Genomic DNA, 24,989 nt, shown 5'->3' with positions numbered 1-24,989 from the left:
CCTACCAAACCTCTGCATTTTTTAAAACTAGAGACCTAGGGGAATCCAAGATGGGGTGACTTGTGGGGCTCTGACCAGCTTCTGTTACCCAGAATCCTTTGCAAACCTCAAAATTTGGCTAGAAAAACATATTTTCCTCACATTTCGGTGACAGAAAGTTCTGGAATCTGAGAGGAGCCACAAATTTCCTTGCACCCAGCGTTCCCCCAAGTCTCCCGATAAAAATGGTACCTCACTCGTGTGGGTAGGCCTAGCGTCCGCGACAGGATATGCCCCAAAACACAACGTGGACACATCACAGAAAACAGATCTGTTTTTTGCAATGTGCATACCTGTAGATTTTGGCCTCTAGCTCAGCCGGCACCTAGGGAAACCTACCAAACCTGTGCATTTATGAAAACTAGAGACCTAGGGGATTTCCAAGATGGGGTGACGTGTGGGGCTCTAACTAGGTTCTATTACCCAGAATCCTTTGCAAATCTCAACATTTGGCTAAAAAAACATATTTTCCTCTCATTTCGGTGACAGAAAGTTCTGGAATCTGAGAGGAGCCACAAATTTCCTTCCACCCAGCGTTCCCCCAAGTCTCCCAATAAAAATGGTACCTCACTTGTGTGGGTAGGCCTTGCACCCGCAACAGGATATGCCCCAAAACACAAAGTGGAAACATCACAGAAAACAGAGCTGTTTTTTGCAAAGTGCCTACCTGTAGATTTTGGCCTCTAGCTCAGCCGGCACCTAGGGAAACCTAACAAACCTGTGCATTTTTGAAAACTAGAGACCTAGGGGAATCCAAGATGGGGTGACTTGTGGGGCTCTGACCAGGTTCTATTACCCAGAATCCTTTGCAAACCTCAAAATGTGGCTAAAAAAATACATTTTCCTCACATTTCGCTGACAGAAAGTTCTGGAATCTGAGAGGAGCCACAAATTTCCTTCCACCGAGCATGCCCCCAAGTCTCCCGATAACAATGATACCTCACTTGTGTGGGTAGTCCTAGCGCCCGCGACAGGAAATGTCCCAAAACACAAAGTGGGCACATCCCATTTTTTGACAGAAAACAGAGCTGTTTTTAGCAAAGTGCCTACCTGTAGATTTTGGCCTCTAGCTCAGCCGGCACCTAGGGAAACCTACCACATCTGTGCATTTTTTAAAACTAGAGACCTATGGGAATCCAAGATGGGGTAATTTGTGGGGCTCTGACCAGGTTCTGTTACCCAGAATCATTTGCAAACCTCAAAATTTGGCTAAAAAAATACATTTTCCTCACATTTCGGTGACAGAAAGTTCTGGAATCTGAGAGGAGCCACAAATTTCCTTGCACCCAGCGTTCCCCCAAGTCTCCCGATAAAAAAGGTACTTCACTTGTGTGGGTAGGCCTAGCGCCCACGACAGGATATGCCCCAAAACACAACGTGGACACATCACAGAAAACAGCTGTTTTTTGCAAAGTGCCTACCTGTAGATTTTGGCCTCTAGCTCAGCTGGCACCTACGGAAACCTACCAAACCTGTGCATTTTTTAAAATTAGAGACCGAGGGGAATCCAAGATGGGGTGACTTTTGGGGCTCTGACCAGGTTCTATTACCCAGAATCCTTTGCAAACCTCAACATTTGGCTAAAAAAACATATTTTCCTCACATTTCGGTGACAGAAAGTTCTGGAATCTGAGAGGAGCCACAAATTTCCTTCCACCCAGCGTTCCCCCAAGTCTCCCAATAAAAATGGTACCTCACTTGTGTGGGTAGGCCTAGCACCCTCAACAGGATATGCCCCAAAACACAACGTGGACACATCACAGAAAACAGAGCTGTTTTTTGCAAAGTGCCTACCTGTAGATTTTGGCCTCTAGCTCAGCCGGCACCTAGGGAAACCTACCAAACCTGTGCATTTTTGAAAACTAGAGACCGAGGGGAATCCAAGATGGGGTGACTTTTTGGGCTCTGACCAGGTTCTGTTACCCAGAATTCTTTCCAAACCTCAAAATGTGGCTAAAAAAATACATTTTCCTCACATTTCGGTGACAGAAAGTTCTGGAATCTGAGAGGAGCCACAAATTTCCTTGCACCCAGCGTTCCCCCAAGTCTCCCGATAAAAATGGTACCTCACTTGTGTGGGTAGGCCTAGCGCCCGCGACAGGATATGCCCCAAAACACAACGTTGACACATCACAGAAAACAGCTGTTTTTTGCAAAGTGCCTACCTGAGGATTTTGGCCTCTAGCTCAGCTGGCACCTCCGGAAACCTACCAAATCTGTGCATTTTTTAAAACTAGAGACCTAGGGAAATCCAAGATGGGGTGACTTGTGGGGCTCTGACCAGGTTCTATTACCCAGAATCCTTTGCAAACCTCAACAATTCGCTAAAAAAACATATTTTCCTCACATTTCGGTGACAGAAAGTTCTGGAATCTGAGAGGAGCCACAAATTTCCTTCCACCCAGCGTTCCCCCAAGTCTCCCAATAAAAATGGTACCTCACTTGTGTGGGTAGGCCTAGCACCCGCAACAGGATATGCCCCAAAACACAACGTGGACACATCACAGAAAACAGCTGTTTTTTGCAAAGTGCCTACCTGTAGATTTTGGCCTCTAGCTCAGCTGGCACCTAGGGAAACCTACCAAACCTGTGCATTTTTTAAAACTAGCGACCTAGGGTTATCCAAGATGGGGTGACTTTTGGGGCTCTGACCAGCTTCTATTACCCAGAATCCTTTGCAAACCTCAACATTTGGCTAAAAAAACATATTTTCCTCACATTTCGGTGACAGAAAGTTCTGGAATCTGAGAGGAGCCACAAATTTCCTTTCACCCAGCGTTCCCCCAAGTCTCCCGATAAAAATGGTACCTCACTTGTGTGGGTAGGCCTAGCGCCCGCGACAGGATATGCCCCAAAACACAACGTGGACACATCACAGAAAACAGCTGTTTTTTGCAAAGTGCCTACCTGTAGATTTTGGCCTCTAGCTCAGCTGGCACCTAGGGAAACCTACCAAACCTGTCCATTTTTAAAACTAGAGACCTAGGGGAATCCAAGATGGGGTGACTTTTGGGGCTCTGACCAGGTTCTATTACCCAGAATCCTTTGCAAACCTCAACATTTGGCTAAAAAAAAATATTTTCCTCACATTTCGGTGACAGAAAGTTCTGGAATCTGAGAGGAGCCACAAATTTCCTTCCACCCAGCGGTCCCCCAAGTCTCCCAATAAAAATGGTACCTCACTTGTGTGGGTAGGCCTAGCACCCGCAACAGGATATGCCCCAAAACACAACGTGGACACATCACAGAAAACAGTTGTTTTTTGCAAAGTGCCTACCTGTAGATTCTGGCCTCTAGCTCAGCCGGCACCTAGGGAAACCTACCAAACCTGTGCATTTTTGAAAACTAGAGACCTAGGGGAATCCAAGATGGGGTGACTTGTGGGGCTCTGACTAGGTTCTATTACCCAGAATCCTTTGCAAACCTCAACATTTGGCTAAAAAAACATATTTTCCTCACATTTCGGTAACAGAAAGTTCTGGAATCTGAGCGGAGCCACAAATTTCCTTCCACCCAGCGTTCCCCCAAGTCTCCCAATAAAAATGGTACCTCATTTGTGTGGGTATGCCTAGCACCCGGAACAGGATATGCACCAAAAGACAACGTGGACACATCACAGAAAACAGAGCTGTTTTTTGCAAAGTGCCTACCTGTAGATTTTGGCTTCTAGCTCAGCCGGCACCTAGGGAAACTTACCAAACCTGTGCATTTATGAAAACTAGAGAACTAGGGGAATCTAAGATGGGGTGACTTGTAGGGCTCTGACTATGTTCTATTACCCAGAATCCTTTGCAAACCTCAACATTTGGCTAAAAAAACATATTTTCCTCACATTTCGGTAACAGAAAGTTCTGGAATCTGAGAGGAGCCACAAATTTCCTTCCACCGAGCGTTCCCCCAGGTCTCCCGATAAAAATTATACCTCACTTGTGTGGGTAGTCCTAGCGCCCGTGACAGGAAATGTCCCAAAACACAAAGTGGGCACATCCCATTTTTTGACAGAAAACAGAGTTGTTTTTTGAAAAGTGCCTACCTGTAGATTTTGGCCTCTAGCTCAGCCGGCACCTAGGGAAACCTACCAAACCTGTGCATTTTTGAAAACTAGAGACCTAGGGGAATCCAATATGGGGTAACTTATGGGGCTCTGACCAGGTTCTGTTACCCAGAATCTTTTGCAAACCTCAAAATTTGGCTAGAAAAACATATTTTCCTCACATTTCGGTGACAGAAAGTTCTGGAATCTGAGAGGAGCCACAAATTTCCTTGCACCCAGCGTTCCGCCAAGTCTCCCGATAAAAATGGTACCTCAATTGTGTGGGTAGGCCTAGCGTCCGCGACAGGATATGCCCCAAAACACAACGTGGACACATCACAGAAAACAGAGCTGTTTTTTGCAAAGTGCCTACCTGTAGATTTTGGCTTCTAGCTCAGCCGGCACCTAGGGAAACCTACCAAACCTGTGCATTTATGAAAACTAGAGAAGTAGGGGAATCCAAGATGGGGTGACTTGTGGGGCTCTGACTAGGTTCTATTACCCAGAATCCTTTGCAAACCTCAACATTTGGCTAAAAAAACATATTTTCCTCACATTTCGGTAACAGAAAGTTCTGGAATCTGAGCGGAGCCACAAATTTCCTTCCACCCAGCGTTCCCCCAAGTCTCCCAATAAAAATGGTACCTCATTTGTGTGGGTATGCCTAGCACCCGGAACAGGATATGCCCCAAAACACAACGTGGACACATCACAGAAAACAGAGCTGTTTTTTGCAAAGTGCCTACCTGTAGATTTTGGCCTCTAGCTCAGCCGGCACCTAGGGAAACCTACCAAACCTGTGCATTTTTGAAAACTAGAGACCTAGGGGAATCCAAGATGGGGTAACTTGTGGGGCTCTGACCAGGTTCTGTTACCCAGAATCTTTTGCAAACCTCAAAATTTGGCTAGAAAAACATATTTTCCTCACATTTCGGTGACAGAAGGTTCTGGAATCTGAGAGGAGCCACAAATTTCCTTGCACCCAGCGTTCCGCCAAGTCTCCCAATAAAAATGGTACCTCACTTGTGTGGGTAGGCCTAGCGTCCGCGACAGGATATGCCCCAAAACACAACGTGGACACATCACAGAAAACAGAGCTGTTTTTTGCAAAGTGCCTACCTGTAGATTTTGGCTTCTAGCTCAGCCGGCACCTAGGGAAACCTACCAAACCTGTGCATTTATGAAAACTAGAGAACTAGGGGAATCTAAGATGGGGTGACTTGTAGGGCTCTGACTATGTTCTATTACCCAGAATCCTTTGCAAACCTCAACATTTGGCTAAAAAAACATATTTTCCTCACATTTCGGTAACAGAAAGTTCTGGAATCTGAGAGGAGCCACAAATTTCCTTCCACCGAGCGTTCCCCCAGGTCTCCCGATAAAAATGATACCTCACTTGTGTGGGTAGTCCTAGCGCCCGTGACAGGAAATGTCCCAAAACACAAAGTGGGCACATCCCATTTTTTGACAGAAAACAGAGTTGTTTTTTGAAAAGTGCCTACCTGTAGATTTTGGCCTCTAGCTCAGCCGGCACCTAGGGAAACCTACCAAACCTGTGCATTTTTGAAAACTAGAGACCTAGGGGAATCCAATATGGGGTAACTTATGGGGCTCTGACCAGGTTCTGTTACCCAGAATCTTTTGCAAACCTCAAAATTTGGCTAGAAAAACATATTTTCCTCACATTTCGGTGACAGAAAGTTCTGGAATCTGAGAGGAGCCACAAATTTCCTTGCACCCAGCGTTCCGCCAAGTCTCCCGATAAAAATGGTACCTCAATTGTGTGGGTAGGCCTAGCGTCCGCGACAGGATATGCCCCAAAACACAACGTGGACACATCACAGAAAACAGAGCTGTTTTTTGCAAAGTGCCTACCTGTAGATTTTGGCTTCTAGCTCAGCCGGCACCTAGGGAAACCTACCAAACCTGTGCATTTATGAAAACTAGAGAACTAGGGGAATCCAAGATGGGGTGACTTGTGGGGCTCTGACTAGGTTCTATTACCCAGAATCCTTTGCAAACCTCAACATTTGGCTAAAAAAACATATTTTCCTCACATTTCGGTAACAGAAAGTTCTGGAATCTGAGAGGAGCCACAAATTTCCTTCCACCCAGCATTCCCCCAAGTCTACCAATAAAAATGGTACCTCATTTGTGTGGGTAGGCCTAGCACCCGGAACAGGATATGCCCCAAAACACAACGTGGACACATCACAGAAAACAGAGCTGTTTTTTGCAAAGTGCCTACCTGTAGATTTTGGCCTCTAGCTCAGCCGGCACCTAGGGAAACCTACCAAACCTGTGCATTTTTGAAAACTAGAGACCAAGGGGAATCCAAGATGGGGTAACTTGTGGGGCTCTGACCAGGTTCTGTTACCCAGAATCTTTTGCAAACCTCAAAATTTGGCTAGAAAAACATATTTTCCTCACATTTCGGTGACAGAAGGTTCTGGAATCTGAGAGGAGCCACAAATTTCCTTGCACCCAGCGTTCCGCCAAGTCTCCCGATAAAAATGGTACCTCACTTGTGTGGGTAGGCCTAGCGTCCGCGACAGGATATGCCCCAAAACACAACGTGGACACATCACAGAAAACAGAGCTGTTTTTTGCAAAGTGCCTACCTGTAGATTTTGGCTTCTAGCTCAGCCGGCACCTAGGGAAACCTCCCAAACCTGTGCATTTATGAAAACTAGAGAACTAGGGGAATCTAATATGGGGTGACTTGTGGGGCTCTGACCAGGTTCTATTACCCAGAATCCTTTGCAAACCTCAACATTTGGCTAAAAAAACATATTTTCCTCACATTTCGGTAACAGAAAGTTCTGGAATCTGAGAGGAGCCACAAATTTCCTTCCACCCAGCGTTCCCCCAAGTCTCCCAATAAAAATGGTACCTCATTTGTGTGGGTAGGCCTAGCACCCGCAACAGGATATGCCCCAAAACACAACGTGGACACATCACAGAAAACAGAGCTGTTTTTTGCAAAGTGCCTACCTGTAGATTTTGGCCTCTAGCTCAGCCGGCACCTAGGGAAACCTACCAAACCTGTGCATTTTTGAAAACTAGAGACCTAGGGGAATCCAAGATGGGGTGACTTTTTGGGCTCTGACCAGGTTCTGTTACCCAGAATCCTTTGCAAACCTCAAAATGTGGCTAAAAAAATACATTTTCCTCACATTTTGGTGACAGAAAGTTCTGGAATCTGAGAGGAGCCACAAATTTCCTTCCACCGAGCATTCCCCCAAGTCTCCCGATAAAAATGATACCTCACTTGTGTGGGTAGTCCTAGCGCCCGAGACAGGAAATGTCCCAAAACACAAAGTGGGCACATCCCATTTTTGACAGAAAACAGAGCTGTTTTTTGCAAAGTGCCTATCTGTAGATTTTGGCCTCTAGCTCAGCCGGCACCTAGGGAAACCTACCACACCTGTGCATTTTTGAAAACTAGAGACCTAGGGGAATCCAAGATGGGGTAACTTTTAGGGCTCTGACCAGGATCTGTTACCCAGAATCATTTGCAAACCTCAAAATTTGGCTAAAAAAACATATTTTCCTCACATTTCGGTGACAGAAAGTTCTGGAATCTGAGAGGAGCCACAAATTTCCTTCCACCCAGCGTTCCCCCAAGTCTCCCGATAAAAATGGTACCTCACTTGTGTGGGTAGGCCTAGCGCCCGCAACAGGATATGCCCCAACACACAACGTGGACACATCACAGAAAACAGCTGTTTTTTGTAAAGTGCCTACCTGTAGATTTTGGCCTCTAGCTCAGCTGGCACCTAGGGAAACCTACCAAACCTGTGCATTTTTAAAACTAGAGACCTAGGGGAATCCAAGATGGGGTGACTTTTGGGGCTCTGACCAGGTTCTATTACCCAGAATCCTTTGCAAACCTCAACATTTGGCTAAAAAAACATATTTTCCTCACATTTCGGTGACAGAAAGTTCTGGAATCTGAGAGGAGCCACAAATTTCCTTGCACCCAGCGTTCCCCCAAGTCTCCCAATAAAAATGGTACCTCACTTGTGTGGGTAGGCCTAGCGCCCACGACAGGATATGCCCCAAAACACAACGTGGACACATCACAGAAAACAGCTGTTTTTTGCAAAGTGCCTACCTGTAGATTTTGGCCTCTAGCTCAGCTGGCACCTACGGAAACCTACCAAACCTGTGCATTTTTTAAAATTAGAGACCTAGGGGAATCCAAGATGGGGTGACTTTTGGGGCTCTGACCAGGTTCTATTACCCAGAATCCTTTGCAAACCTCAACATTTGGCTAAAAAAACATATTTTCCTCACATTTCGGTGACAGAAAGTTCTGGAATCTGAGAGGAGCCACAAATTTCCTTCCACCCAGTGTTCCCCCAAGTCTCCCAATAAAAATGGTACCTCACTTGTGTGGGTAGGCCTAGCACCCTCAACAGGATATGCCCCAAAACACAACGTGGACACATCACAGAAAACAGAGCTGTTTTTTGCAAAGTGCCTACCTGTAGATTTTGGCCTCTAGCTCAGCCGGCACCTAGGGAAACCTACCAAACCTGTGCATTTTTGAAAACTAGAGACCGAGGGGAATCCAAGATGGGGTGACTTTTTGGGCTCTGACCAGGTTCTGTTACCCAGAATTCTTTCCAAACCTCAAAATGTGGCTAAAAAAATACATTTTCCTCACATTTCGGTGACAGAAAGTTCTGGAATCTGAGAGGAGCCACAAATTTCCTTGCACCCAGCGTTCCCCCAAGTCTCCCGATAAAAATGGTACCTCACTTGTGTGGGTAGGCCTAGCGCCCGCGACAGGATATGCCCCAAAACACAACGTTGACACATCACAGAAAACAGCTGTTTTTTGCAAAGTGCCTACCTGTAGATTTTGGCCTCTAGCTCAGCTGGCACCTCCGGAAACCTACCAAACCTGTGCATTTTTTAAAACTAGAGACCTAGGGAAATCCAAGATGGGGTGACTTGTGGGGCTCTGACCAGGTTCTGTTACCCAGAATCTTTTGCAAACCTCAAAATTTGGCTAGAAAAACATATTTTCCTCACATTTCGGTGACAGAAAGTTCTGGAATCTGAGAGGAGCCACAAATTTCCTTGCACCCAGCGTTCCGCCAAGTCTCCCGATAAAAATGGTACCTCACTTGTGTGGGTAGGCCTAGCGTCCGCGACAGGATATGCCCCAAAACACAACGTGGACACATCACAGAAAACAGAGCTGTTTTTTGCAAAGTGCCTACCTGTAGATTTTGGCTTCTAGCTCAGCCGGCACCTAGGGAAACCTACCAAACCTGTGCATTTATGAAAACTAGAGAACTAGGGGAATCCAAGATGGGGTGACTTGTGGGGCTCTGACTAGGTTCTATTACCCAGAATCCTTTGCAAACCTCAACATTTGGCTAAAAAAACATATTTTCCTCACATTTCAGGGTGACAGAAAGTTCTGGAATCTGAGAGGAGCCACAAATTTCCTTTCACCCAGCGTTCCCCCACGTCTCCCGATAAAAATGGTACCTCACTTGTGTGGGTAGGCCTAGCGCCCGCGACAGGATATGCCCCAAAACACAACGTGGACACATCACAGAAAACAGCTGTTTTTTGCAAAGTGCCTACCTGTAGATTTTGGCCTCTAGCTCAGCTGGCACCTAGGGAAACCTACCAAACCTGTCCATTTTTAAAACTAGAGACCTAGGGGAATCCAAGATGGGGTGACTTTTGGGGCTCTGACCAGGTTCTATTACCCAGAATCCTTTGCAAACCTCAACATTTGGCTAAAAAAAAATATTTTCCTCACATTTCGGTGACAGAAAGTTCTGGAATCTGAGAGGAGCCACAAATTTCCTTCCACCCAGCGGTCCCCCAAGTCTCCCAATAAAAATGGTACCTCACTTGTGTGGGTAGGCCTAGCACCCGCGACAGGATATGCCCCAAAACACAACGTGGACACATCACAGAAAACAGCTGTTTTTTGCAAAGTGCCTACCTGTAGATTCTGGCCTCTAGCTCAGCCGGCACCAAGGGAAACCTACCAAACCTGTGCATTTTTGAAAACTAGAGACCTAGGGGAATCCAAGATGGGGTGACTTGTGGGGCTCTGACCAGGTTCTGTTACCCAGAATCCTTTGCAAACCTCAAAATTTGGCTAAAAAAACACTTTTTCCTCACATTTCGGTGACAGAAAGTTCTGGAATCTGAGAGGAGCCACAAATGTCCTTCCACCGAGCGTTCCCCCAGGTCTCCCGATAAAAATGATACCTCACTTGTGTGGGTAGTCCAAGCGCCCGCGACAGGAAATGTCCCAAAACACAAAGTGGGCACATCCCATTTTTTGACAGAAAACAGAGTTGTTTTTTGAAAAGTGCCTACCTGTAGATTTTGGCCTCTAGCTCAGCCGGCACCTAGGGAAACCTACCAAACCTGTGCATTTTTTAAAACTAGAGACCTAGGGGAATCCAAGATGGGGTAACTTGTGGGGCTCTGACCAGGTTCTGTTACCCAGAATCTTTTGCAAACCTCAAAATTTGGCTAGAAAAACATATTTTCCTCACATTTCGGTGACAGAAAGTTCTGGAATCTGAGAGGAGCCACAAATTTCCTTGCACCCAGCGTTCCGCCAAGTCTCCCGATAAAAATGGTACCTCACTTGTGTGGGTAGGCCTAGCGTCCGCGACAGGATATGCCCCAAAACACAACGTGGACACATCACAGAAAACAGAGCTGTTTTTTGCAAAGTGCCTACCTGTAGATTTTGGCTTCTAGCTCAGCCGGCACCTAGGGAAACCTACCAAACCTGTGCATTTATGAAAACTAGAGAACTAGGGGAATCCAAGATGGGGTGACTTGTGGGGCTCTGACTAGGTTCTATTACCCAGAATCCTTTGCAAACCTCAACATTTGGCTAAAAAAACATATTTTCCTCACATTTCGGTAACAGAAAGTTCTGGAATCTGAGCGGAGCCACAAATTTCCTTCCACCCAGCGTTCCCCCAAGTCTCCCAATAAAAATGGTACCTCATTTGTGTGGGTATGCCTAGCACCCGGAACAGGATATGCCCCAAAACACAACGTGGACACATCACAGAAAACAGAGCTGTTTTTTGCAAAGTGCCTACCTGTAGATTTTGGCTTCTAGCTCAGCCGGCACCTAGGGAAACCTACCAAACCTGTGCATTTATGAAAACTAGAGAACTAGGGGAATCTAAGATGGGGTGACTTGTAGGGCTCTGACTATGTTCTATTACCCAGAATCCTTTGCAAACCTCAACATTTGGCTAAAAAAACATATTTTCCTCACATTTCGGTAACAGAAAGTTCTGGAATCTGAGAGGAGCCACAAATTTCCTTCCACCGAGCGTTCCCCCAGGTCTCCCGATAAAAATTATACCTCACTTGTGTGGGTAGTCCTAGCGCCCGTGACAGGAAATGTCCCAAAACACAAAGTGGGCACATCCCATTTTTTGACAGAAAACAGAGTTGTTTTTTGAAAAGTGCCTACCTGTAGATTTTGGCCTCTAGCTCAGCCGGCACCTAGGGAAACCTACCAAACCTGTGCATTTTTGAAAACTAGAGACCTAGGGGAATCCAATATGGGGTAACTTATGGGGCTCTGACCAGGTTCTGTTACCCAGAATCTTTTGCAAACCTCAAAATTTGGCTAGAAAAACATATTTTCCTCACATTTCGGTGACAGAAAGTTCTGGAATCTGAGAGGAGCCACAAATTTCCTTGCACCCAGCGTTCCGCCAAGTCTCCCGATAAAAATGGTACCTCACTTGTGTGGGTAGGCCTAGCGTCCGCGACAGGATATGCCCCAAAACACAACGTGGACACATCACAGAAAACAGAGCTGTTTTTTGCAAAGTGCCTACCTGTAGATTTTGGCTTCTAGCTCAGCCGGCACCTAGGGAAACCTCCCAAACCTGTGCATTTATGAAAACTAGAGAACTAGGGGAATCTAATATGGGGTGACTTGTGGGGCTCTGACCAGGTTCTATTACCCAGAATCCTTTGCAAACCTCAACATTTGGCTAAAAAAACATATTTTCCTCACATTTCGGTAACAGAAAGTTCTGGAATCTGAGAGGAGCCACAAATTTCCTTCCACCCAGCGTTCCCCCAAGTCTCCCAATAAAAATGGTACCTCATTTGTGTGGGTAGGCCTAGCACCCGCAACAGGATATGCCCCAAAACACAACGTGGACACATCACAGAAAACAGAGCTGTTTTTTGCAAAGTGCCTACCTGTAGATTTTGGCCTCTAGCTCAGCCGGCACCTAGGGAAACCTACCAAACCTGTGCATTTTTGAAAACTAGAGACCTAGGGGAATCCAAGATGGGGTGACTTTTTGGGCTCTGACCAGGTTCTGTTACCCAGAATCCTTTGCAAACCTCAAAATGTGGCTAAAAAAATACATTTTCCTCACATTTTGGTGACAGAAAGTTCTGGAATCTGAGAGGAGCCACAAATTTCCTTCCACCGAGCATTCCCCCAAGTCTCCCGATAAAAATGATACCTCACTTGTGTGGGTAGTCCTAGCGCCCGAGACAGGAAATGTCCCAAAACACAAAGTGGGCACATCCCATTTTTGACAGAAAACAGAGCTGTTTTTTGCAAAGTGCCTATCTGTAGATTTTGGCCTCTAGCTCAGCCGGCACCTAGGGAAACCTACCACACCTGTGCATTTTTGAAAACTAGAGACCTAGGGGAATCCAAGATGGGGTAACTTTTAGGGCTCTGACCAGGATCTGTTACCCAGAATCATTTGCAAACCTCAAAATTTGGCTAAAAAAACATATTTTCCTCACATTTCGGTGACAGAAAGTTCTGGAATCTGAGAGGAGCCACAAATTTCCTTCCACCCAGCGTTCCCCCAAGTCTCCCGATAAAAATGGTACCTCACTTGTGTGGGTAGGCCTAGCGCCCGCAACAGGATATGCCCCAACACACAACGTGGACACATCACAGAAAACAGCTGTTTTTTGTAAAGTGCCTACCTGTAGATTTTGGCCTCTAGCTCAGCTGGCACCTAGGGAAACCTACCAAACCTGTGCATTTTTAAAACTAGAGACCTAGGGGAATCCAAGATGGGGTGACTTTTGGGGCTCTGACCAGGTTCTATTACCCAGAATCCTTTGCAAACCTCAACATTTGGCTAAAAAAACATATTTTCCTCACATTTCGGTGACAGAAAGTTCTGGAATCTGAGAGGAGCCACAAATTTCCTTGCACCCAGCGTTCCCCCAAGTCTCCCAATAAAAATGGTACCTCACTTGTGTGGGTAGGCCTAGCGCCCACGACAGGATATGCCCCAAAACACAACGTGGACACATCACAGAAAACAGCTGTTTTTTGCAAAGTGCCTACCTGTAGATTTTGGCCTCTAGCTCAGCTGGCACCTACGGAAACCTACCAAACCTGTGCATTTTTTAAAATTAGAGACCTAGGGGAATCCAAGATGGGGTGACTTTTGGGGCTCTGACCAGGTTCTATTACCCAGAATCCTTTGCAAACCTCAACATTTGGCTAAAAAAACATATTTTCCTCACATTTCGGTGACAGAAAGTTCTGGAATCTGAGAGGAGCCACAAATTTCCTTCCACCCAGTGTTCCCCCAAGTCTCCCAATAAAAATGGTACCTCACTTGTGTGGGTAGGCCTAGCACCCTCAACAGGATATGCCCCAAAACACAACGTGGACACATCACAGAAAACAGAGCTGTTTTTTGCAAAGTGCCTACCTGTAGATTTTGGCCTCTAGCTCAGCCGGCACCTAGGGAAACCTACCAAACCTGTGCATTTTTGAAAACTAGAGACCGAGGGGAATCCAAGATGGGGTGACTTTTTGGGCTCTGACCAGGTTCTGTTACCCAGAATTCTTTCCAAACCTCAAAATGTGGCTAAAAAAATACATTTTCCTCACATTTCGGTGACAGAAAGTTCTGGAATCTGAGAGGAGCCACAAATTTCCTTGCACCCAGCGTTCCCCCAAGTCTCCCGATAAAAATGGTACCTCACTTGTGTGGGTAGGCCTAGCGCCCGCGACAGGATATGCCCCAAAACACAACGTTGACACATCACAGAAAACAGCTGTTTTTTGCAAAGTGCCTACCTGTAGATTTTGGCCTCTAGCTCAGCTGGCACCTCCGGAAACCTACCAAACCTGTGCATTTTTTAAAACTAGAGACCTAGGGAAATCCAAGATGGGGTGACTTGTGGGGCTCTGACCAGGTTCTGTTACCCAGAATCTTTTGCAAACCTCAAAATTTGGCTAGAAAAACATATTTTCCTCACATTTCGGTGACAGAAAGTTCTGGAATCTGAGAGGAGCCACAAATTTCCTTGCACCCAGCGTTCCGCCAAGTCTCCCGATAAAAATGGTACCTCACTTGTGTGGGTAGGCCTAGCGTCCGCGACAGGATATGCCCCAAAACACAACGTGGACACATCACAGAAAACAGAGCTGTTTTTTGCAAAGTGCCTACCTGTAGATTTTGGCTTCTAGCTCAGCCGGCACCTAGGGAAACCTACCAAACCTGTGCATTTATGAAAACTAGAGAACTAGGGGAATCCAAGATGGGGTGACTTGTGGGGCTCTGACTAGGTTCTATTACCCAGAATCCTTTGCAAACCTCAACATTTGGCTAAAAAAACATATTTTCCTCACATTTCAGGGTGACAGAAAGTTCTGGAATCTGAGAGGAGCCACAAATTTCCTTTCACCCAGCGTTCCCCCACGTCTCCCGATAAAAATGGTACCTCACTTGTGTGGGTAGGCCTAGCGCCCGCGACAGGATATGCCCCAAAACACAACGTGGACACATCACAGAAAACAGCTGTTTTTTGCAAAGTGCCTACCTGTAGATTTTGGCCTCTAGCTCAGCTGGCACCTAGGGAAACCTACCAAACCTGTCCATTTTTAAAACTAGAGACCTAGGGGAATCCAAGATGGGGTGACTTTTGGGGCTCTGACCAGGTTCTATTACCCAGAATCCTTTGCAAACCTCAACATTTGGCTAAAAAAAAATATTTTCCTCACATTTCGGTGACAGAAAGTTCTGGAATCTGAGAGGAGCCACAAATTTCCTTCCACCCAGCGGTCCCCCAAGTCTCCCAATAAAAATGGTACCTCACTTGTGTGGGTAGGCCTAGCACCCGCGACAGGATATGCCCCAAAACACAACGTGGACACATCACAGAAAACAGCTGTTTTTTGCAAAGTGCCTACCTGTAGATTCTGGCCTCTAGCTCAGCCGGCACCAAGGGAAACCTACCAAACCTGTGCATTTTTGAAAACTAGAGACCTAGGGGAATCCAAGATGGGGTGACTTGTGGGGCTCTGACCAGGTTCTGTTACCCAGAATCCTTTGCAAACCTCAAAATTTGGCTAAAAAAACACTTTTTCCTCACATTTCGGTGACAGAAAGTTCTGGAATCTGAGAGGAGCCACAAATGTCCTTCCACCGAGCGTTCCCCCAGGTCTCCCGATAAAAATGATACCTCACTTGTGTGGGTAGTCCAAGCGCCCGCGACAGGAAATGTCCCAAAACACAAAGTGGGCACATCCCATTTTTTGACAGAAAACAGAGTTGTTTTTTGAAAAGTGCCTACCTGTAGATTTTGGCCTCTAGCTCAGCCGGCACCTAGGGAAACCTACCAAACCTGTGCATTTTTTAAAACTAGAGACCTAGGGGAATCCAAGATGGGGTAACTTGTGGGGCTCTGACCAGGTTCTGTTACCCAGAATCTTTTGCAAACCTCAAAATTTGGCTAGAAAAACATATTTTCCTCACATTTCGGTGACAGAAAGTTCTGGAATCTGAGAGGAGCCACAAATTTCCTTGCACCCAGCGTTCCGCCAAGTCTCCCGATAAAAATGGTACCTCACTTGTGTGGGTAGGCCTAGCGTCCGCGACAGGATATGCCCCAAAACACAACGTGGACACATCACAGAAAACAGAGCTGTTTTTTGCAAAGTGCCTACCTGTAGATTTTGGCTTCTAGCTCAGCCGGCACCTAGGGAAACCTACCAAACCTGTGCATTTATGAAAACTAGAGAACTAGGGGAATCCAAGATGGGGTGACTTGTGGGGCTCTGACTAGGTTCTATTACCCAGAATCCTTTGCAAACCTCAACATTTGGCTAAAAAAACATATTTTCCTCACATTTCGGTAACAGAAAGTTCTGGAATCTGAGCGGAGCCACAAATTTCCTTCCACCCAGCGTTCCCCCAAGTCTCCCAATAAAAATGGTACCTCATTTGTGTGGGTATGCCTAGCACCCGGAACAGGATATGCCCCAAAACACAACGTGGACACATCACAGAAAACAGAGCTGTTTTTTGCAAAGTGCCTACCTGTAGATTTTGGCTTCTAGCTCAGCCGGCACCTAGGGAAACCTACCAAACCTGTGCATTTATGAAAACTAGAGAACTAGGGGAATCTAAGATGGGGTGACTTGTAGGGCTCTGACTATGTTCTATTACCCAGAATCCTTTGCAAACCTCAACATTTGGCTAAAAAAACATATTTTCCTCACATTTCGGTAACAGAAAGTTCTGGAATCTGAGAGGAGCCACAAATTTCCTTCCACCGAGCGTTCCCCCAGGTCTCCCGATAAAAATTATACCTCACTTGTGTGGGTAGTCCTAGCGCCCGTGACAGGAAATGTCCCAAAACACAAAGTGGGCACATCCCATTTTTTGACAGAAAACAGAGTTGTTTTTTGAAAAGTGCCTACCTGTAGATTTTGGCCTCTAGCTCAGCCGGCACCTAGGGAAACCTACCAAACCTGTGCATTTTTGAAAACTAGAGACCTAGGGGAATCCAATATGGGGTAACTTATGGGGCTCTGACCAGGTTCTGTTACCCAGAATCTTTTGCAAACCTCAAAATTTGGCTAGAAAAACATATTTTCCTCACATTTCGGTGACAGAAAGTTCTGGAATCTGAGAGGAGCCACAAATTTCCTTGCACCCAGCGTTCCGCCAAGTCTCCCGATAAAAATGGTACCTCAATTGTGTGGGTAGGCCTAGCGTCCGCGACAGGATATGCCCCAAAACACAACGTGGACACATCACAGAAAACAGAGCTGTTTTTTGCAAAGTGCCTACCTGTAGATTTTGGCTTCTAGCTCAGCCGGCACCTAGGGAAACCTACCAAACCTGTGCATTTATGAAAACTAGAGAAGTAGGGGAATCCAAGATGGGGTGACTTGTGGGGCTCTGACTAGTTTCTATTACCCAGAATCCTTTGCAAACCTCAACATTTGGCTAAAAAAACATATTTTCCTCACATTTCGGTAACAGAAAGTTCTGGAATCTGAGCGGAGCCACAAATTTCCTTCCACCCAGCGTTCCCCCAAGTCTCCCAATAAAAATGGTACCTCATTTGTGTGGGTATGCCTAGCACCCGGAACAGGATATGCCCCAAAACACAACGTGGACACATCACAGAAAACAGAGCTGTTTTTTGCAAAGTGCCTACCTGTAGATTTTGGCCTCTAGCTCAGCCGGCACCTAGGGAAACCTACCAAACCTGTGCATTTTTGAAAACTAGAGACCTAGGGGAATCCAAGATGGGGTAACTTGTGGGGCTCTGACCAGGTTCTGTTACCCAGAATCTTTTGCAAACCTCAAAATTTGGCTAGAAAAACATATTTTCCTCACATTTCGGTGACAGAAGGTTCTGGAATCTGAGAGGAGCCACAAATTTCCTTGCACCCAGCGTTCCGCCAAGTCTCCCAATAAAAATGGTACCTCACTTGTGTGGGTAGGCCTAGCGTCCGCGACAGGATATGCCCCAAAACACAACGTGGACACATCACAGAAAACAGAGCTGTTTTTTGCAAAGTGCCTACCTGTAGATTTTGGCTTCTAGCTCAGCCGGCACCTAGGGAAACCTACCAAACCTGTGCATTTATGAAAACTAGAGAACTAGGGGAATCTAAGATGGGGTGACTTGTAGGGCTCTGACTATGTTCTATTACCCAGAATCCTTTGCAAACCTCAACATTTGGCTAAAAAAACATATTTTCCTCACATTTCGGTAACAGAAAGTTCTGGAATCTGAGAGGAGCCACAAATTTCCTTCCACCGAGCGTTCCCCCAGGTCTCCCGATAAAAATGATACCTCACTTGTGTGGGTAGTCCTAGCGCCCGTGACAGGAAATGTCCCAAAACACAAAGTGGGCACATCCCATTTTTTGACAGAAAACAGAGTTGTTTTTTGAAAAGTGCCTACCTGTAGATTTTGGCCTCTAGCTCAGCCGGCACCTAGGGAAACCTACCAAACCTGTGCATTTTTGAAAACTAGAGACCTAGGGGAATAAAATATGGGGTAACTTATGGGGCTCTGACCAGGTTCTGTTACCCAGAATCTTTTGCAAACCTCAAAATTTGGCTAGAAAAACATATTTTCCTCACATTTCGGTGACAGAAAGTTCTGGAATCTGAGAGGAGCCACAAATTTCCTTGCACCCAGCGTTCCGCCAAGTCTCCCGATAAAAATGGTACCTCAATTGTGTGGGTAGGCCTAGCGTCCGCGACAGGATATGCCCCAAAACACAACGTGGACACATCACAGAAAACAGAGCTGTTTTTTGCAAAGTGCCTACCTGTAGATTTTGGCTTCTAGCTCAGCCGGCACCTAGGGAAACCTACCAAACCTGTGCATTTATGAAAACTAGAGAACTAGGGGAATCCAAGATGGGGTGACTTGTGGGGCTCTGACTAGGTTCTATTACCCAGAATCCTTTGCAAACCTCAACATTTGGCTAAAAAAACATATTTTCCTCACATTTCGGTAACAGAAAGTTCTGGAATCTGAGAGGAGCCACAAATTTCCTTCCACCCAGCATTCCCCCAAGTCTACCAATAAAAATGGTACCTCATTTGTGTGGGTAGGCCTAGCACCCGGAACAGGATATGCCCCAAAACACAACGTGGACACATCACAGAAAACAGAGCTGTTTTTTGCAAAGTGCCTACCTGTAGATTTTGGCCTCTAGCTCAGCCGGCACCTAGGGAAACCTACCAAACCTGTGCATTTTTGAAAACTAGAGACCAAGGGGAATCCAAGATGGGGTAACTTGTGGGGCTCTGACCAGGTTCTGTTACCCAGAATCTTTTGCAAACCTCAAAATTTGGCTAGAAAAACATATTTTCCTCACATTTCGGTGACAGAAGGTTCTGGAATCTGAGAGGAGCCACAAATTTCCTTGCACCCAGCGTTCCGCCAAGTCTCCCGATAAAAATGGTACCTCACTTGTGTGGGTAGGCCTAGCGTCCGCGACAGGATATGCCCCAAAACACAACGTGGACACATCACAGAAAACAGAGCTGTTTTTTGCAAAGTGCCTACCTGTAGATTTTGGCTTCTAGCTCAGCCGGCACCTAGGGAAACCTCCCAAACCTGTGCATTTATGAAAACTAGAGAACTAGGGGAATCTAATATGGGGTGACTTGTGGGGCTCTGACCAGGTTCTATTACCCAGAATCCTTTGCAAACCTCATCATTTGGCTAAATAACATATTTTCCTCACATTTCGGTAACAGAAAGTTCTGGAATCTGAGAGGAGCCACAAATTTCCTTCCACCCAGCGTTCCCCCAAGTCTCCCAATAAAAATGGTACCTCATTTGTGTGGGTAGGCCTAGCACCCGCAACAGGATATGCCCCAAAACACAACGTGGACACATCACAGAAAACAGAGCTGTTTTTTGCAAAGTGCCTACCTGTAGATTTTGGCCTCTAGCTCAGCCGGCACCTAGGGAAACCTACCAAACCTGTGCATTTTTGAAAACTAGAGACCTAGGGGAATCCAAGATGGGGTGACTTTTTGGGCTCTGACCAGGTTCTGTTACCCAGAATCCTTTGCAAACCTCAAAATGTGGCTAAAAAAATACATTTTCCTCACATTTTGGTGACAGAAAGTTCTGGAATCTGAGAGGAGCCACAAATTTCCTTCCACCGAGCATTCCCCCAAGTCTCCCGATAAAAATGATACCTCACTTGTGTGGGTAGTCCTAGCGCCCGAGACAGGAAATGTCCCAAAACACAAAGTGGGCACATCCCATTTTTGACAGAAAACAGAGCTGTTTTTTGCAAAGTGCCTATCTGTAGATTTTGGCCTCTAGCTCAGCCGGCACCTAGGGAAACCTACCACACCTGTGCATTTTTGAAAACTAGAGACCTAGGGGAATCCAAGATGGGGTAACTTTTAGGGCTCTGACCAGGATCTGTTACCCAGAATCATTTGCAAACCTCAAAATTTGGCTAAAAAAACATATTTTCCTCACATTTCGGTGACAGAAAGTTCTGGAATCTGAGAGGAGCCACAAATTTCCTTCCACCCAGCGTTCCCCCAAGTCTCCCGATAAAAATGGTACCTCACTTGTGTGGGTAGGCCTAGCGCCCGCAACAGGATATGCCCCAACACACAACGTGGACACATCACAGAAAACAGCTGTTTTTTGTAAAGTGCCTACCTGTAGATTTTGGCCTCTAGCTCAGCTGGCACCTAGGGAAACCTACCAAACCTGTGCATTTTTAAAACTAGAGACCTAGGGGAATCCAAGATGGGGTGACTTTTGGGGCTCTGACCAGGTTCTATTACCCAGAATCCTTTGCAAACCTCAACATTTGGCTAAAAAAACATATTTTCCTCACATTTCGGTGACAGAAAGTTCTGGAATCTGAGAGGAGCCACAAATTTCCTTGCACCCAGCGTTCCCCCAAGTCTCCCAATAAAAATGGTACCTCACTTGTGTGGGTAGGCCTAGCGCCCACGACAGGATATGCCCCAAAACACAACGTGGACACATCACAGAAAACAGCTGTTTTTTGCAAAGTGCCTACCTGTAGATTTTGGCCTCTAGCTCAGCTGGCACCTACGGAAACCTACCAAACCTGTGCATTTTTTAAAATTAGAGACCTAGGGGAATCCAAGATGGGGTGACTTTTGGGGCTCTGACCAGGTTCTATTACCCAGAATCCTTTGCAAACCTCAACATTTGGCTAAAAAAACATATTTTCCTCACATTTCGGTGACAGAAAGTTCTGGAATCTGAGAGGAGCCACAAATTTCCTTCCACCCAGTGTTCCCCCAAGTCTCCCAATAAAAATGGTACCTCACTTGTGTGGGTAGGCCTAGCACCCTCAACAGGATATGCCCCAAAACACAACGTGGACACATCACAGAAAACAGAGCTGTTTTTTGCAAAGTGCCTACCTGTAGATTTTGGCCTCTAGCTCAGCCGGCACCTAGGGAAACCTACCAAACCTGTGCATTTTTGAAAACTAGAGACCGAGGGGAATCCAAGATGGGGTGACTTTTTGGGCTCTGACCAGGTTCTGTTACCCAGAATTCTTTCCAAACCTCAAAATGTGGCTAAAAAAATACATTTTCCTCACATTTCGGTGACAGAAAGTTCTGGAATCTGAGAGGAGCCACAAATTTCCTTGCACCCAGCGTTCCCCCAAGTCTCCCGATAAAAATGGTACCTCACTTGTGTGGGTAGGCCTAGCGCCCGCGACAGGATATGCCCCAAAACACAACGTTGACACATCACAGAAAACAGCTGTTTTTTGCAAAGTGCCTACCTGTAGATTTTGGCCTCTAGCTCAGCTGGCACCTCCGGAAACCTACCAAACCTGTGCATTTTTTAAAACTAGAGACCTAGGGAAATCCAAGATGGGGTGACTTGTGGGGCTCTGACCAGGTTCTGTTACCCAGAATCTTTTGCAAACCTCAAAATTTGGCTAGAAAAACATATTTTCATCACATTTCGGTGACAGAAAGTTCTGGAATCTGAGAGGAGCCACAAATTTCCTTGCACCCAGTGTTCCGCCAAGTCTCCCGATAAAAATGGTACCTCACTTGTGTGGGTAGGCCTAGCGTCCGCGACAGGATATGCCCCAAAACACAACGTGGACACATCACAGAAAACAGACCTGTTTTTTGCAAAGTGCCTACCTGTAGATTTTGGCTTCTAGCTCAGCCGGCACCTAGGGAAAACTACCAAACCTGTGCATTTATGAAAACTAGAGAACTAGGGGAATCCAAGATGGGGTGACTTGTGGGGCTCTGACTAGGTTCTATTACCCAGAATCCTTTGCAAACCTCAACATTTGGCTAAAAAAACATATTTTCCTCACATTTCGGTAACAGAAAGTTCTGGAATCTGAGCGGAGCCACAAATTTCCTTCCACCCAGCGTTCCCCCAAGTCTCCCAATAAAAATGGTACCTCATTTGTGTGGGTATGCCTAGCACCCGGAACAGGATATGCCCCAAAACACAACGTGGACACATCACAGAAAACAGAGCTGTTTTTTGCAAAGTGCCTACCTGTAGATTTTGGCTTCTAGCTCAGCCGGCACCTAGGGAAACCTACCAAACCTGTGCATTTATGAAAACTAGAGAACTAGGGGAATCTAAGATGGGGTGACTTGTAGGGCTCTGACTATGTTCTATTACCCAGAATCCTTTGCAAACCTCAACATTTGGCTAAAAAAACATATTTTCCTCACATTTCGGTAACAGAAAGTTCTGGAATCTGAGAGGAGCCACAAATTTCCTTCCACCGAGCGTTCCCCCAGGTCTCCCGATAAAAATTATACCTCACTTGTGTGGGTAGTCCTAGCGCCCGTGACAGGAAATGTCCCAAAACACAAAGTGGGCACATCCCATTTTTTGACAGAAAACAGAGTTGTTTTTTGAAAAGTGCCTACCTGTAGATTTTGGCCTCTAGCTCAGCCGGCACCTAGGGAAACCTACCAAACCTGTGCATTTTTGAAAACTAGAGACCTAGGGGAATCTAATATGGGGTAACTTATGGGGCTCTGACCAGGTTCTGTTACCCAGAATCTTTTGCAAACCTCAAAATTTGGCTAGAAAAACATATTTTCCTCACATTTCGGTGACAGAAAGTTCTGGAATCTGAGTAGCCACAAATTTCCTTGCACCCAGCGTTCCGCCAAGTCTCCCGATAAAAATGGTACCTCAATTGTGTGGGTAGGCCTAGCGTCCGCGACAGGATATGCCCCAAAACACAACGTGGACACATCACAGAAAACAGAGCTGTTTTTTGCAAAGTGCCTACCTGTAGATTTTGGCTTCTAGCTCAGCCGGCACCTAGGGAAACCTACCAAACCTGTGCATTTATGAAAACTAGAGAAGTAGGGGAATCCAAGATGGGGTGACTTGTGGGGCTCTGACTAGGTTCTATTACCCAGAATCCTTTGCAAACCTCAACATTTGGCTAAAAAAACATATTTTCCTCACATTTCGGTAACAGAAAGTTCTGGAATCTGAGCGGACCCACAAATTTCCTTCCACCCAGCGTTCCCCCAAGTCTCCCAATAAAAATGGTACCTCATTTGTGTGGGTATGCCTAGCACCCGGAACAGGATATGCCCCAAAACACAACGTGGACACATCACAGAAAACAGAGCTGTTTTTTGCAAAGTGCCTACCTGTAGATTTTGGCCTCTAGCTCAGCCGGCACCTAGGGAAACCTACCAAACCTGTGCATTTTTGAAAACTAGAGACCTAGGGGAATCCAAGATGGGGTAACTTGTGGGGCTCTGACCAGGTTCTGTTACCCAGAATCTTTTGCAAACCTCAAAATTTGGCTAGAAAAACATATTTTCCTCACATTTCGGTGACAGAAGGTTCTGGAATCTGAGAGGAGCCACAAATTTCCTTGCACCCAGCGTTCCGCCAAGTCTCCCAATAAAAATGGTACCTCACTTGTGTGGGTAGGCCTAGCGTCCGCGACAGGATATGCCCCAAAACACAACGTGGACACATCACAGAAAACAGAGCTGTTTTTTGCAAAGTGCCTACCTGTAGATTTTGGCTTCTAGCTCAGCCGGCACCTAGGGAAACCTACCAAACCTGTGCATTTATGAAAACTAGAGAACTAGGGGAATCTAAGATGGGGTGACTTGTAGGGCTCTGACTATGTTCTATTACCCAGAATCCTTTGCAAACCTCAACATTTGGCTAAAAAAACATATTTTCCTCACATTTCGGTAACAGAAAGTTCTGGAATCTGAGAGGAGCCACAAATTTCCTTCCACCGAGCGTTCCCCCAGGTCTCCCGATAAAAATGATACCTCACTTGTGTGGGTAGTCCTAGCGCCCGTGACAGGAAATGTCCCAAAACACAAAGTGGGCACATCCCATTTTTTGACAGAAAACAGAGTTGTTTTTTGAAAAGTGCCTACCTGTAGATTTTGGCCTCTAGCTCAGCCGGCACCTAGGGAAACCTACCAAACCTGTGCATTTTTGAAAACTAGAGACCTAGGGGAATCCAATATGGGGTAACTTATGGGGCTCTGACCAGGTTCTGTTACCCAGAATCTTTTGCAAACCTCAAAATTTGGCTAGAAAAACATATTTTCCTCACATTTCGGTGACAGAAAGTTCTGGAATCTGAGAGGAGCCACAAATTTCCTTGCACCCAGCGTTCCGCCAAGTCTCCCGATAAAAATGGTACCTCAATTGTGTGGGTAGGCCTAGCGTCCGCGACAGGATATGCCCCAAAACACAACGTGGACACATCACAGAAAACAGAGCTGTTTTTTGCAAAGTGCCTACCTGTAGATTTTGGCTTCTAGCTCAGCCGGCACCTAGGGAAAACTACCAAACCTGTGCATTTATGAAAACTAGAGAACTAGGGGAATCCAAGATGGGGTGACTTGTGGGGCTCTGACTAGGTTCTATTACCCAGAATCCTTTGCAAACCTCAACATTTGGCTAAAAAAACATATTTTCCTCACATTTCGGTAACAGAAAGTTCTGGAATCTGAGAGGAGCCACAAATTTCCTTCCACCCAGCATTCCCCCAAGTCTACCAATAAAAATGGTACCTCATTTGTGTGGGTAGCCCTAGCACCCGGAACAGGATATGCCCCAAAACACA

The sequence above is a fragment of the Pleurodeles waltl genome, chromosome 1_1 (genome assembly GCF_031143425.1).
Source record: "Pleurodeles waltl isolate 20211129_DDA chromosome 1_1, aPleWal1.hap1.20221129, whole genome shotgun sequence".
NCBI lineage: Eukaryota > Metazoa > Chordata > Amphibia > Caudata > Salamandridae > Pleurodeles > Pleurodeles waltl.
Note: the sequence above shows the minus strand (reverse complement) of the source record.